Here is a 17175-nt window from a genome sequence, read left to right on the forward strand (position 1 = left end):
GCGGCGCCCTGACTGTTGGAAACAAGGAACTGTCCTGCAACGGTTGGAACTATTTAACAATGTACAACAAAATTATCGATTTAAACCTTCAAACTACCTGGAACATCCACCGTATGTATGTTTAATGTTGTTTATTTTACGTAATACATCACCATTCGAGGGGCGCATGTTTTATTAATCATTCAATTGCATTATATTGAAGAGTTGGAAGGAAACACATATCGTTATTCTTCTCAATTATATAATATGCATATGCATCCATTGCAACTTTAAGTTGGAAAATTGGGAGAAGATTACAGTGCAAGTTTTTACCTACAGCTGTTAAAATAAAATGTAGGTTAGGAGATGCTTTTCCATGATGCTTTCCTGACAAATGTAAATGCATTTCTTTGTTTTTTATTGCTTTAGTGTGTGTTCATTTAGAATGTTATTTAATGTAAACGGATTTAGGACATTGTAGTGCGACTGGCAAATGTTGGTCATGTGTGTGTTGCGGTAGACTACTGGCATGATGCGGTGACACACGTTCTGGGCTCCGCTGTCAGTTTCTCGCTTTCGCACTCGCCCTATTTTACTCGCCTTCCCCATCTTTCATGCAGACCCTATGTCTGAAAACTGTGTGTGTTTTGGAGCGTTTTCAGTGCGAACAGAAATTGTATTTCAATTAGGCTACATCATTTGTAATTTGTATTAGGAAATAGAATTTGAATGTAATATTTTAGAATTTGTAATGCACAAATGTAATTATAGAATTCATCATTTGAACTTGTATTTCATGATTTGAAACTGAATTTAATTAATATTACATTACATTTTAAAATTTTAATTTAATTTAATATTCAAATTGAATGTTTATATATTCAGTTTCAATATGGTAGATATTGAATTCATTGTCTGTGTATAACGTTTACATACTATTATTGAATATGTTAATATATTTCATATATTCAACTTCTCAGATGCATTCAGATTCAGTTTTCTAATTCAGTCATCTAAATTCCGATTCAAAACCAGAGACAACATCATGGTACTTTGGCAGTCAGGAAAAGTAGAGGAGAACAGATAGAATAAAACACTGTGGTAAACAGAAGCTTCTGGTGGTTTCTGAAGCCAATGTGGCATGTTGAATAAATGTTCTTCTTTATGAATTTGGCTCTACCGTTTGAACTGTTTCGGCTCTAAACTATTATGACCCCTTTAATGAAAGCTTAGACTCTCTGAAGCATGGACGTACCTTCTGTTCCCCTCTATGATGATCACATGCCGCGTACGACACGTTAGAAGGGAGTGTCACAAAAAAACACAATTTGGCCCCCATAAGAATATACTTGAATAGCCCTGTCATAACCCCTCAGGATAGTCTTTCCACCCCCTTTTCAATTTTGCCCTTGTGACTGACTGGGGTCGAAACAGGTCACAAGACTGTGTTAGCCCACTTAGCTAAAGCCTGTAAGTTCAGGTAATTCATATAAAGCTAGCGCTGCTACTCTCTGTTAATCATATATGCGTAGTCACTTTAACCATATCTACATGTACATACTACCACAATCAGCCTGACTAACCAGTGTCTATGTAGCCTCGCTACTTTTATAGCCTCGCTACTGTATATACAGTGGGGCAAAAAAGTATTTAGTCAGCCACCAATTGTGCAAGTTCTCCCACTTAAAAAGATGAGAGAGGCCTGTAATTTTCATCATAGGTTTACTTCAACTATGACAGACAAAATGAGAAGAAAAAAAATCCAGAAAATCACATTGTAGGATTTTTAATGAATTTATTTGCAAATTATGGTGGAAAATAAGTATTTGGTCAATAACAAAAATATCTCAATACTTTGTTATATACCCTTTGTTGGCAATGACAGAGGTCAAACGTTTTCTGTAGGTCTTCACAAGGTTTTCACACACTGTTGCTGGTATTTTGGCCCATTCCTTCATGCAGATCTCCTCTAGAGCAGTGATGTTTTGGGGCTGTTGCTGGGCAACACAGACTTTCAACTCCCTCCAAAGATTTTCTATGGGGTTGAGATCTGGAGACTGGCTAGGCCACTCCAGGACCTTGAAATGCTTCTTACGAAGCCACTCCTTCGTTGCCCGGGCGGTGTGTTTGGGATCATTGTCATGCTGAAAGACCCAGCCACGTTTCATCTTCAATGTCCTTGCTGATGGAAGGAGGTTTTCACTCAAAATCTCACGATACATGGCCCCATTCATTCTTTCCTTTACACGAATCAGTCGTCCTGGTCCCTTTGCAGAAAAACAGCCCCAAAGCATGATGTTTCCACCCCCATGCTTCACAGTAGGTATGGTGTTCTTTGGATGCAACTCAGCATTCTTTGTCCTCCAAACACGACGAGTTGAGTTTTTACCAAAAGGTTCTATTTTGGTTTCATCTGACCATATGACATTCTCCCAATCTTCTTCTGGATCATACAAATGCTCTCTAGCAAACTTCAGACTGGCCTGGACATGTACTGGCTTAAGCAGGGGGACACGTCTGGCACTGCAGGGTTTGAGTCCCTGGCGGCGTAGTGTGTTACTGATGGTAGGCTTTGTTACTTTGGTCCCAGCTCTCTGCAGGTCATTCACTAGGTCCCCCCGTGTGGTTCTGGGATTTTTGCTCACCGTTCTTGTGATCATTTTGACCCCACGGGTGAGATCTTGCGTGAAGCCCCAGATCGAGGGAGATTATCAGTGGTCTTGTATGTCTTCTATTTCCTAATAATTGCTCCCACAGTTGATTTCTTCAAACCAAGCTGCTTACCTATTGCAGATTCAGTCTTCCCAGCCTGGTGCAGGTCTACAATTTTGTTTCTGGTGTCCTTTGACAGCTCTTTGGTCTTGGCCACAGTGGAGTTTGGAGTGTGACAGTTTGAGGTTGTGGACAGGTGTCTTTTATACTGATAACAAGTTCAAACAGGTGCCATTAATACAGGTAACGAGTGGAGGACAGAGGAGCCTCTTAAAGAAGAAGTTACAGGTCTGTGAGAGCCAGAAATCTTGCTTGATTGTAGGTGACCAAATACTTATTTTCCACCATAATTTGCAAATAAATTCATTAAAAATCCTACAATGTGATTTTCTGGATTTTTTTTCTCATTTTGTCTGTCATAGTTGAAGTGTACCTATGATGAAAATTACAGGCCTCTCTCATCTTTTTAAGTGGGAGAACTTGCACAATTGGTGGCTGACTAAATACTTTTTTGCTCCACTGTAGCCTGTCTTTTTATTTCTTTACCTACCTATTGTTCACCTAATACCTTTTTTGCACTATTTGTTAGAGCCTGTAAGTAAGCCTGTTGTATTCGGCCCACTTAACAAATTAACTTTGATTTGATTTAAAGGATGATACACTACTCACTACTCCCCCCCCCCCCCCCCCCCAGAAGCATTCCAGCCCAACACGCTATTGAAAAAGGCCTTCTTCAATGGCGCAAGGTGCGACACTTCAGGCTGAAGAGTGAGTTTACAAATCCCCATCTGCTACATTCCCACCCTAAATTCACTCCACAGCGACCCCAGTGGTTAAACTGAGCGCAACTGTAGATCTGAGTCCAGTGGCACCATTGTCCAGTGGCACCAAGGACGCCACGATGCCTGCGAGTACCGCTTCCCTATGATATAGCTCAGATGGAGATTCAAACTCAGGACTTCTGCCTCGTAAACACACGTGACAGCCTCCTTCAATGGCGCAAGGTCACTTCAGGCCGAGTGGTAAGTTTCACGGATCCACATCTGCTACACGAATACATGTTAGACGCGTTAGTTTCAAGTTTCCGGCAAGGGTAGTCATAAGGGTAATGTGACTGACTAGGTTAAGAATTTGTTAGCCTGTTGAGCTAAAGCCTAGGCATTGGTCCTGTGACTTGGATGGGTCTCTTCAAGGAGGAGGTCAAAGGGGGGTGAAGTGTAAGACGGGTGGTTCGGTGACCACGCTCGCATAATGAGTAACTTGTCTGAGACCTGAAAAGTTGCATTGCCTGGCACACAGGAGCCCTGGGTTAGAACCCCATCAGTCAAACTAACACGTCTTTAGGTCTCAGGCAAGGTTGCTCATCACACGCATGGATCACCAAACCATTAAATGGGGTGCACAGATCCTTCTGCTTCTGTTTGCCACAGGAAGGGTTTGTTGTGCAAAAGGCCTGATTTAGAACCCAGTCAGTTATATTGGTGCCGTGATCTCTGAGTTGGTCAAAGGGGGGTGAAATGTAACAGAGGTGGTTCGATAAACCACGCTCTTTTGATGAGTAACCTTGCTGGAGACTTTAAGACTTGTGTTAGCTTCCTGAACTCATCCCTTTGAGCTTTAGCTAAGTGGGCTAACACAGTCTTGTGACATGCAGTGGGCCTGCATCGACCCCAGTCAGTCACAAGAGCAAGATTAATAGGGAGTGGAAACTGGAATGACTATCCCTAGAAGGGCTATGACAGGGCTATTCAACTATTCAGCCAAATTGCAGTTTTTGGGACACTCCCTTCTGATGTGTCCTGCGCGGCATGTGGTCATCATGGAGGGGAACAAAAGGCACATCCATGCTTCAGAGAGTCTGAGCTTTCAGGAAAAGGGTCATAATAGTTTATAGCCAAAACAGTTCCAACAGTAGAGCCAAATTCATAAAGAAGAACATTTATTCAACATGCCACATTGGCTTCAGAAACCACCAGAAGCTTCTGTTTACCACAGTGTTTTATTCTATCTGTTCTCCTCTACTTTTCCTGGCTGCCAAAGTACCATGATGTTGTCTCTGGTTTTGAATCGGAATTTAGATTACTGAATTAGAAAACTGAATCTGAATGTATCCGATAAATTGAATATATGAAACTTTGATAAACTTGACATAATAGTTTGTAAACTTGATACACGGACAATGAATGCAATATCTACCAATATATAAATATTGAATTTGAATTTTCAATTATATTGAAATTGAATTTTAAAACTGATTGCAAAAAGTTGAAATTATGAATTTTATTATTCAATTTGTGCATTACAAATGAAAAAATATTACATTCAAATTCAATATCCTAATACAATATCTAATTCAAATAAAATGTCTGTTCGCACTGAAATTGCTCCATAACACACACATACTTGTCCTAACCTTAACTGCAAAACCTAACCTTAACCCTAAACCTAACCATAGCTTCTAACCCTAAAACTAACCCTATCTCCTAACCCTAAACCTAATTCTAACCCTAACACTAATTCTAACCTTAACCCTAAACACCCTAGAGACAGCATTTGACCTTGTGGGGACCAACAAAATGTCCCCACTTGGTCAAATTCTTTGTTTGTTCACTACTCTTGTGGGGACTTCTGGTGCCCACAAGTATAGTTAAATATGTAAACACAAACACACAGTTTTCCATCCACTCTGTTTGAGAAATATTCTGTTGAAATGACTGAACATAGACTTTTTTAAAACCCTGTCAGTCACCTTGCTCATTCCACATTACCCCTTATCTTACAACAATTGTTTTCACAGAATATAGGCCAAGCTGTTCTAATCGGAGCATCATAATGTCTTCTGTACTCCCCTCCAACTGCTCATTACAGAGAAACAAACTTTATAGAAACAGACAACAACAACTCAAGTTTGTCATCTTGATCTGTCTTCGACTAGACCACAGCCTCTGATTCCAGGGCTAAGAACAGAATAGTGAGTTGTCTGTGTATCTCATGTTACGACAATTTCTTCTCTCATATGAGATGGATTAGTAGATCTGACAGAAATGTTGCTACCGCAATAGTTGGGTTGATCTGGTTTCCTCTAATATTCCTGTATCCAGGCCACAGTGAGTCTTTGCTCCACTAGTTTGTGTCTATTAGTAGCCAGGCAGGCATGGGTGCTGACTGGGATGCAGGGGGCATATCAAATATGCAGTGGCAGTGGTTAGTCATCTACAACAACATCTTGTAAGCCTGCATGGCCCACTTTCCACAGGAAGTTCTCTCCTGGTATTTAATTCAATTGTCTTATTTAAAGGTGAGAGGCTCCAAGGTATTGTCAGTGCACAAACCCCAGTTCTCACTGATATGACGTCTATGTGATCAGAGATCATCTTCAACTGGGTAGTTCCACGAAAGGAGTACCTTTTGTGTCCCTTTGATATTTTAAGTAGAAATTGTGCAACAATATTGCATTTTAAAAGCCTGTTATTAAATGAAATGCCCTTTAATAGGCACTCACTATAGTCATTTTTTTTAATGTAACTTCTTGAGATGGGAAAATTCATTTTTTATTAAGTTGAACATGTGTTCTTGATGACAGAATGTTACAATTAGGTGAAATCAAATCTTTTTTCTTTTTTTAAACCAAGTTACACTTCTCAAAAGACACTGAATTGGTGGTACGACCCAACTGTTGTGCCAAATCAGGAACAGTAGTCTTGTTGATGACAAGTGATGCTGTTATGTAGAACTAGAAAACAGGGACTAAAGAGAACAGGAGTACGAAAGAACACGCTGGTAGGCTTGACGAGACAAGATAACCTGGCAACAGACAAACAGAAAACACAGGTATAAATGCACATGGGATAATGGGGAAAATGGGCCACACCTGGAGGGGGGTGGAGACAAGCACAAGACAAATCAGTGTGTGACACCAGCCAGATTCAGTAGCTTGATAACTCCAAAATCTTAAAAAAAACATTTGAAATCCCCATTAGATTTTTGCCCAAAGTTTAGAAAAAATACTAAAACTGAACATAATTCATGATGGTTTTTATTTTAGTTAGTTTTGGAGTAAGCAAAAATAATTTCTGTATAGTTTTAGTTTTTGAAACGGGTTTGTTAATTATTTTATTTCAGTTTACTAAATAGTTTTTTCAGGATTCGTTTTCGTTTTCATTTACTGTAATAACCTTGATATATATAAACAGTATGTGATAGTCTGCTGTGTGCATAGGTCTAACTGTTAAAGTTCCAATGCTGTGCAGCTGTTTTTTATCTCAATTTCAAATAATTACCTTACTGTGATTGTTTTCAATTAAAATTGTCAAAAATTGTCAAAAATAGCTTCTTAGCAAAGAGCAATTTCTCAAGCAATAATTTTTCTAGGACTGTCTGGGAGTGGTCTGAGTTTGGAAGGGGAACTGAAAACTAGCTGTTATTGGCAGAGAGATTTAGAACTTTCTTTATTACGGGTCTATTAACACTATAACAGCTAAGGCAGTCATTTGGACTGCTCATAAATGTATTATCTACTGTAAAAAAAAAAGAAGATTATTCTGCCATTTTTAAAGTCATGCCCCTTTTTAAAGTCTATATTAACACACTGTTGCTGTTAGAATCGTAATATCACAAACATAACTGGAGTTATAACCACTTTTAGGAGGGCATGTCATTTTCTAAATGGTTTTCCCTGTTGCCCCTCCTTCGCCTGACAGTAGGGCCTGTTCCCCTCTTTTTTCCAACAGTTGGAGGTGCCGTGCCCAGTTGATAATCACCCCGATAATTGCCTAGAAACTGAACCTAAACTATACTGAAACTAGTTTCACATATATAACAACAGATGAAATAAATTAAGTAAAGTATGATGGGGGATAAAGGGGACAAATGGGTGAGTTGATGATCGAAGCGAATGATGCATAATTATGTAATTATTGTGATTGAAGAACAGGGTGGGCCATTCTATTGTATTGATCTATTCTAATTATATATCATCTTAAAATTGTAGGTAGGGTGAATTCGGAACAAGTGGGATACATTTAGCCTTTTCCGGTTCTGTAACTTCTTTCAACATCTATCCCACATAATAGGTTAGTCCAACACATGATACATTTCTGAAATCCTCAAGACGTTTCCTAATCACACAACAACAAGAACAAAAATGTCCTTTTCACATGAGGCCTGTTTTCAGTTCGCATTTGGTTGACTGGGACAGAATGTTAAATAAACTGGGACATTATTATTAAAGTCCTAATTGTACCCCAATGACAATTAAATTCAATGTTGTGTGATAAGGAAACATTGACGATTTCAGAAATGTATCATGTGTTGGACTAAGATGTTGGATAGATGTCTGAAGAGGTTACAGAAGACCGAAATGCAAAAAAGTGTCCCACTTTTTCTGAATTCATTCAAATAACAGTACTAATATCAGTTCTACAAGAACAAATAAACAGGATATAGTATTACAAGACCCAGAGCTCTGCCTAACCTAAGTACAGGGGGTCCCTAATGTGAACTGAATCGCTTTCCTCCATTGAAAAAGCCTATAAGACTATCCTGCTTTAGTTGCTCCAAGTTGTCCCCACTTTAGCTGCTCCATGTTGTCCCACTTTAGCTGCTCCATGTTGTCCCACTTTAGCTGCTCCATGTTGTCCCACTTTAGCTGCTCCATGTTGTCCCACTTTAGCTGCTCCATGCTGCCCTAATTTAGCTGCTCCATGCTGCCCTAATTTAGCTGCTCCATGCTGTCCTACTTTAGCTGCTCCATGCTGTCACACTTTAGCTGCTCCATGCTGTCACACTTTAGCTGCTCCATGCTGTCCTACTTTAGCTGCTCCATGCTGTCCTACTTTAGCTGCTCCATGCTGTCCTACTTTAGCTGCTCCATGCTGTCCTACTTTAGCTGCTCCGTGCTGTCCTACTTTAGCTGCTCCATGCTGTCCTACTTTAGCTGCTCCATGCTGTCACACTTTAGCTAGCTATGGTTGGTAAAGCGTGACAACAACAAAAAATGACAATTACAAAATTGAAACAATATTGGCAACTTTTTTTCATTTTTTTTTTTTTGATGGACCCATACGCTGAGTGTGAATTACCCAATGACATTCGGGGGGGTCACTCTATTGAGTGCGTGACTAAAATAATTAAGGGCCTAATCATATAAACATTATTTAAACTGTCAAATTGTATTACCTTTTAATTTGGCATGAACACAACCAATAAGGATATTTTAATTTGATTGTCAAACAAATATCTTCAAATAACTTGTGCATGTTCGTCCACTCCACTTCAAGCATCCAAACTTCATGTATACTCACGCCATTTGATAAATTGAAATATACATCGTTACAAAACACCTGAAAGTATGCCTAATAACTTTTAGTGACTGACATTGATTAGGCCTACATTAATTGAAACATCTTGCTGACAAAATTACATTTTTTGTAGCCTGAAAAGTTGGGACACCTGAAATGGGGTGAAACTGTCCCGGGAAAACGGGATGGTCATCCTAACACGGACTAGGCTACAATGTGTATTAACATAAACTTCAAATAGGCCTACCAGTGGGTAGCCAGTGTTTAGTGGTAAAAAAAAATGTGGGTAAACTCTAATTTCCGGTCGTGGTGAAAAAAGTAATGCCTACTTTCCCCCAAAAATCTGAAAAAGGTGGGTAAAACGGTGTTTACTTGCGTTTACCCTCCACTAGGCTTACACCACTGTTGGTAGCCTACCCTCTCAGGCAAGGCAATTTTTAACAAATGAACACATGCAGAATAGTATACATTCATTATAAAACATGAGTTTAATCAAAACATATTTTACACCCTAGTTCAAGAGTTGTCTTAAAGTTGATTTAAAGTTGAGCTGACAGACGTTTTGCACTGTTTTGCTATGGCTTTAGTCATCAATCTAACAAGAGGGTAATATTTTGTTAATCTAGTAGTGTCTCCTCCCTAGAAAGCTATGACCTTTGGCTTTCACCAGGAATTGTTCATTTATGTCTGAGAAAGAAAAAAAACTTTTCAACAAATATGATCCAGTACACATAAAAGTACAATAAAATCTATACCAAGATGATATGATAAAATACAATTGTGAATGAATAAGCCTTTTCATACTTTATAATATGTCCATACAGTATATTGCTATAATCCGTTTTAGGAATATCTACCCAAAATATTTCACCTTTATTACTTTACCAAACATATTATGACATTAGTGAGAGTCAAAATCTGTTACATTTGTGAACGTCTAAATCAACATTTGGTCCATTTAAACAGCGTGCGTCCCTCTTATAGACGAGGGGGAATCCTTAGTATATGCAATGTGTCTGTCTCCGACGTAAAACACATTTTTGACTTCCACACAAAATTACTTCTTTACTTATTTTAGGTTTAAGGAAAAGTGTAGGTCGGATTCTTTATCGTAGAGCTATGAGAGTTATGTATTTAGATCCGCCTTCTTGGGACAAATTCAAAGACTGCTTTGAAGTAACATTACGGTGAAGTGATATAAATGGATGTAATGATGCAGCCGACCACCAGAGGGAGGCAAATACAAGTTTAATCGACAGAGGACATTTACATGGTCCCAGGAAGGTCTGGATGGCTGTCTTCTGACTTATATGTAAACATATACATATTTATTTCAGTAATTCTAGTACGATTTTGGGGACTGTCAGTTTTAATGCATGGAGCATTCACAGATCGTGTGACATAAAACACTACCTTTCTTTCTTTACATTAATGACATTTATGGCAGTGTTATTTGTCATTATTAACAATAGCGTTAGCCGTGTTTAACAATAGCGTTAGACGTGATGCTAATTGTTGCATTCCTCCAATAGAGTTCCAGACACTTGTAGAATCTATGCCAAGGCACATTGAAGCTGTTTTTGCCGCTTGTGGTGGCCCAAAGCCTTATTAAGACACTTTATGTTGGTGTTTCCTTTATTTTGGCAGTTACTTGTATATAAAACACAGGAAAATCACGTTTCCGACTGCACCGGGCCTTTAAGAGGTGTACATGAATGGCTGTGTTGTGTAACACGGTCTTTCTATCAGACTATCAAGTTTCAAGTTTTATACAGTATGTTTGTCCATGTAACGTCCTCTGTGATGTGGACACTGAGAAACTTAAAACTGCTGATTCTCTCTACTGCAGTCCCGTTGATGTGGATCGGGGCGTGTTCCATCCTCTGCTTCCTTAAGTCAACAATCAACTCCTTTGTTTTGCTGAGGTTGAGGGATAGGTTGTTGTCCTGGCACCGGAATGCCAGTTAACTTACCTCCTCTCTATAGGCTGTCTCGTCTTTGTTGGTTATCTGCAGTATTGCTGCCCCAGTTGCAGGGCAGAGTCAGACAAACTATGAGTAGCCTGTTAACTGTTAGGGCCTACATAAAGCTGTCCCAACAGCAGAGCCCCAACAGCAGTCCAAACACCTTGCCACTACTACACCTGGCTATCAGCAGAGCCTTGTCTAACAGCAAAACAGTTAATTCATTTACTGCCTTTAACACACACTGATACAGTGCCTTGCAAAAGTATTCGGCCCCCTTGAACTTTGCGACCTTTTGCCACATTTCAGGCTTCAAACATAAAGATAAAACTGTATTTTTTTGTGAAGAATCAACAACAAGTGGGACACAATCATGAAGTGGAACAACATTTATTGGATATTTCAAACTTTTTTAACAAATCAAAAACTGAAAAATTGGGCGTGCAAAATTATTCAGCCCCCTTAAGTTAATACTTTGTAGCGCCACCTTTTGCTGCGATTACAGCTGTAAGTCGCTTGAATATGTCTCTATCAGTTTTGCACATCGAGAGACTGAAATTTTTTCCCATTCCTCCTTGCAAAACAGCTCGAGCTCAGTGAGGTTGGATGGAGAGCATTTGTGAACAGCAGTTTTCAGTTCTTTCCACAGATTCTCGATTGGATTCAGGTCTGGACTTTGACTTGGCCATTCTAACACCTGGATATGTTTATTTTTGAACCATTCCATTGTAGATTTTGCTTTATGTTTTGGATCATTGTCTTGTTGGAAGACAAATCTCCGTCCCAGTCTCAGGTCTTTTGCAGACTCCATCAGGTTTTCTTCCAGAATGGTCCTGTATTTGGCTCCATCCATCTTCCCATCAATTTTAACCATCTTCCCTGTCCCTGCTGAAGAAAAGCAGGCCCAAACCATGATGCTGCCACCACCATGTTTGGTGGGGATGATGTGTTCAGCTGTGTTGCTTTTACGCCAAACATAACGTTTTGCATTGTTGCCAAAAAGTTCAATTTTGGTTTCATCTGACCAGAGCACCTTCTTCCACATGTTTGGTGTGTCTCCCAGGTGGCTTGTGGCAAACTTTAAACAACACTTTTTATGGATATCTTTAAGAAATGGCTTTCTTCTTGCCGCTCTTCCATAAAGGCCAGATTTGTGCAATATACGACTGATTGTTGTCCTATGGACAGAGTCTCCCACCTCAGCTGTAGATCTCTGCAGTTCATCCAGAGTGATCATGGGCCTCTTGGCTGCATCTCTGATCAGTCTTCTCCTTGTATGAGCTGAAAGTTTAGAGGGACGGCCAGGTCTTGGTAGATTTGCAGTGGTCTGATACTCCTTCCATTTCAATATTATCGCTTGCAAAGTGCTCCTTGGGATGTTTAAAGCTTGGGAAATCTTTTTGTATCCAAATCCGGCTTTACATTTCTTTACAACAGTATCTCGGACCTGCCTGGTGTGTTCCTTGTTCTTCATGATGCTCTCTGCGCTTTTAACGGACCTCTGAGACTATCACAGTGCAGGTGCATTTATACGGAGACTTGATTACACACAGGTGGATTGTATTTATCATCATTAGTCATTTAGGTCAACATTGGATCATTCAGAGATCCTCACTGAACTTCTGGAGAGAGTTTGCTGCACTGAAAGTAAAGGGGCTGAATAATTTTGCACGCCCAATTTTTCAGTTTTTGATTTGTTAAAAAAGTTTGAAAAATCCAATAAATGTCGTTCCACTTCATGATTGTGTCCCACTTGTTGTTGATTCTTCACAAAAAAATACAGTTTTATATCTTTATGTTTGAAGCCTGAAATGTGGCAAAAGGTCGCAAAGTTCAAGGGGGCCGAATACTTTTGCAAGGCACTGTATGTCTGACTTGCTTAAACAAATGTGATTTCTACTGACAATTGTGATGTACAAACTATGGCATAAGGGGACGATAAGCAGACAAGAGGCAATCCGTAATTTCGATTAAGACATTAATGAACGTAGTTAATATAAATATTTGTTCAGCACTTTTGAAATGTACAGCGACAGAATTCAGAACATGGGCCGTTCTTACAGTATTCTCCCTGTACACCAAGTCAGAACCGCAGGATAAATAAAGGGGGCATATACGCAGACAATGAAAGCTCTTACAATATTCAATGATTACATTCTCTAAACCGGTTATAGGCTACATGTCAGAACATTAGGCGAAATTAAAAGGGGAAAATATACCAAATTATTAGGATGAGAATGGGCTACTAACAGCTTACTACACAACATACACTTAGTATTACTTTCTTAGCTACAGTATACATATCACCCTGGCATTTTACATAATTTATGCAGCAGCATTATTTTGGGCAAATTTTGTCATCAAAGTCTGGCATTCTCTGGATTTATGGTGTTTTCAAGACAACAGGGAACTCAGAAAAAAAACAAGGTAGAATCATGATGACGTCAGTGATCTTCAGGTTGTAGCTCTAGAAAGAGGCCAGAGATCCCGATTTGGATGACTGTTCAAACTGTATTTTCCCAGTCGGAGCTTGTTTTTTTCCTGAGTTCCCAGTTGTCTTGAACTCACTGAAGAAAGATTTCCCAGTTCTGAGTTAACAGTTGTTTTGAGCGCGGCAGAAATCATGCTGGATTGACTGCATGGCTTATGTTGAATGTTTATAATTTTAAGCTTGGAAAAGAGACCCTTAAACCGAGAATTGTGACCACACACCCACTCCACTGAATAGCAGGCTAGTGATTGCTTTGCAATGCTTGCAGTTAGCCACTGATTTCTTCCAAACCACTCATTGTTGAAATGACAATTTCCAACTTGTGTAATGTTTATGTCCAATGGCCAATGAGCACCGGCACATTTTATCTATAATTTCTCTTCATTATTTCTCTTCATATGACCAGGATTCACCAGTAGATTGTCGTCTTGATTCATGATGATGACTGCTAGCTAAGATTTTGAAAGTAAGATGTTGACATGATCTGTCCAATCAAAGCTACTGTAGATATAACATGATTTTACGTCATTTTAACTGTGGCCAATGACTTTGAGCCTTCTTGGATAGGCACTTCAGAATCAGCTTGATACACTCTGTCGAAGACGCTTAGACCTTCTTTTTTTATATTTTCAGTGGTATCGTTAACAAATACACGGCCATAAAGAAAATGAGAATAAAAAACAGGTTCAGCCCCTGGTTCGACTGTTATCTGTCAGAGTTACTCCACCTCAAGAATTCAATTTGGCAAATCGCTCAGCCCACGCATACTCAGGCTGATTGGCTCTCGTTAAGGCAAATTAGAAATAAGTGCATTCAGGCTATCCGGAAGGCCAAAGTTAGTTACTTTAAGGAGCAGTTCTCTCTCTGTGGGTCTAACCCCAAGACGTTCTGGAAAACGGTTAAAGACCTGGAGAATAAACCCTCCTCCTCACAGCTGCCCATGTCCCTTAATGTTGATGATGTAGTTGTTACTGACAAGAAGCACATGGCTGAGCTCTTTAATCACCACTTCATTAAGTCATTATTCCTATTTGACTCTGCCATGCCTCCTTGCCTGTCCAACATTTCCTCATCTCCCGCCCCTTCTAATGTGATGATCCCCAATGCTCCTCCCTATTTTTCCCCTGCCCCACTACAAAGTTTCTCCCTGCAAGTGGTCACTGAGTCTGAAGTGTTAAAGCAGCTCCTTAAACGTGACCCTTCTTTAAGTTGCTGCCCCTATCATCGCCAAGCCTATCTCGGACCTTTTTAATTAAAACCTCTTGAAACTAGGGGGCACTATTTTAATTTTTTGGAAAAATAACGTTCCCAAAGTAAATGGGCGATTTCTCAGGACCAGATGCTAGAATATACATATAATTGACAGCTTAGGACAGAAAACACTCTAAAGATTCCAAAACTGTAAAAATATTGTCTGTGAGTATAACAGAACTGATATTGCAGGCGAAAGCCTGAGAAAAATCTTATTTTGAAACCCCTGTGTTTCTATGCATCCCTATTGCCCATTGAAAGGGATATCAACCAGATTCCTTTTCATATGACTTCCCTAATGTGTCTACAGCCACTAGACATAGTTTCAGGCTTTTATTTTGAAAAATGAGCGTGAACGACAACATTGCGTCAGTGGTCAGGTGGTGGCTCTCAGAGTGATTTGTGCGTAATAGACAAAGGCGGCCATTGTTCCTCTCGCTCCTACTGAAAAGCCAATTGTCCCGGTTGATATATTATCAAATAGATATTTGAAAAACACCTTGAGGATTGATTATAAAAAACGTTTGCCATGTTTCTATCGATATTATGGATCTAATTTGGAGTTTTTTTCGGCGTTGTTGTGACCGCAATTTCCGGTGAATTTCTCAACAAAACGTGGACAAGAAACTGAGGTATTTCGGCTATAAAAATAATCTTTATGGAACAAAAGGAACATTTGCTGTCTAACTGGGAGCCTCGTGAGTGAAAACATCCGAAGCTCATCAAAGGTAAACGATTTAATTTGATTGCTTTTCTGATTTTCGTGACCAAGCTTCCTGCTGCTAGCTGGACATAATACTATGCTAGGCTATCGATAAACTTACACAAACACTTGTCTTGCTTTGGCTGTAAAGCATCATCTGAGATGACAGGGTGATTAACAAAAGGCTAAGCTGTGTTTCACTATATTTCACTTGTGATTTCATGAATCGGAATATTTTCTAGTAATATTTTTTGACCGTTGCACTATGCTAATTAGTGTAGTTGATGACAATTCTCCCGGATCCGGGATGGGTAGTTCTAAGAGGTGTCTCTCCTCTCTGGGGAGGCAGCCACGGTGCATCCTTTATTTAAAGGGGAGATAAAGTTGATCCTAACTGTTATATACTGTAATATCTATTTTGTCCTGTTTCCCCAAAAGTGTTGGAAAAACTTGTCAATAATCAACTGACTGGCTTTCTTGATGCCTAGCGTATTCTCTCGGGTATTCAATCTGGTTTCCGCTCAGGTTATGGATGTGTCACTGCAACGTTAAGGGTTCTAAATGATGTCACCATTGCCCTTGATTCTAAGAAATGTTGTGCTTCTATTTTTATTGACTTGGCCAAAGCTTTTGATATGGTAGACCAATCCATTCTTGTGGGCCGGCTAAGGAGTTGTCACGACTTCCGCCGAAGACGCCCCCTCTCCTTGTTCGGGCGGCGGTCGACGTCACCGGTCTTCTAGCCATCGCCGCTCCACTGTTCATTGTTCCATTTGTTTTGTCTTGTTTCCCCGCACACCTGGTTTACATTCCCTAATCACACTACATATATATTCCCTCTGTTCCCCCCCATGTCTTTGTGTGGAATTGTTACATGTTTCGTGTTACGTACCAGGCTGGTTTTCCCAGTGTGTTTAATTGTTTTACTTATGCATTATTGTGACTGTTGTCACGCTTTGCACTTTTGCCATTTGGCTGGAGGTTTTTGACACAGTTGCATCCGTCTGTTGTTACTTCTGCCAATTAAAGTGTGCGCCTGATCACAACTCTCCACTCTCCTGCACCTGACTTCTTACCAGTAGCGCACAACCTGGCAGGAGTATTGGTGTCTCTGAGGGGTCTTTGGCCTGGTTTGCTAACTACCTCGCTCAAAGAGTGCAGTGTATAAAGTCAGAACATCTGCTGTCTCAGCCACTGCCTGTCACCAAGGGAGTACCCCAAGGCTCGATCCTAGGCCCCACACGCTTCTCAATTTACATCAACAACATAGCTCAAGCAGTAGGAAGCTCTCTCATTCATTTAAATACTTATACTCAGCTGGCCCCTCCCTGTATTTTGTGTTGAACGTTCTACAAAAACGCTTTCTTAGTTTCCAATGATCTTTCTCTGCCCTTAACCTTGTTCTGACCACCTCCAAAACAAAGGTCATGTGGTTTGGTAAGAAGAATGCCCCTCTCCCCACAGGTGTGATTACTACCTCTGAGGGTTTAGAGCTTGAGGTAGTCACCTCATACAAGTACTTGGGAGTATGGCTTGACGGTACACTGTCCTTCTCACAGCACATATCAAAGCTGCAGCCTAAGGTTCAATCTAGACTTGGTTTCCTCTATTGTAATCACTCATCTTTCACCCCAGCTGTCAAATTAACCCTGATTCAGATGACCATCCTACCCATGCTAGATTAGGGAGATGTAATTTATAGATCGGCAGGTAAGGGTGCTCTCGAGCGGCTAGATGTTCTTTATCATTCGGCCATCAGATTTGCCACCAATGCTC

At 40.0% G+C, this 17175-nt stretch overlaps 1 protein-coding gene across 1 annotated transcript in view; it reads left to right on the top strand.

Annotated features, from left to right (window-relative positions):
- The first annotated feature begins 78 nt into the window (after positions 1-78).
- Positions 79-17175, top strand: part of LOC139408694 (AP-4 complex accessory subunit RUSC2) — a 29319-nt gene continuing 12222 nt past the window's right edge. Inside the window, exon 1 of the mRNA XM_071152915.1 lies at positions 79-111. The gene's annotated coding sequence lies outside the window, so the exon portion shown is untranslated. The remainder of the gene's footprint in view (positions 112-17175) is intronic.

This window comes from Oncorhynchus clarkii, chromosome 5 (genome assembly GCF_045791955.1).
Source record: "Oncorhynchus clarkii lewisi isolate Uvic-CL-2024 chromosome 5, UVic_Ocla_1.0, whole genome shotgun sequence".
NCBI classification, from domain to species: domain Eukaryota; kingdom Metazoa; phylum Chordata; class Actinopteri; order Salmoniformes; family Salmonidae; genus Oncorhynchus; species Oncorhynchus clarkii.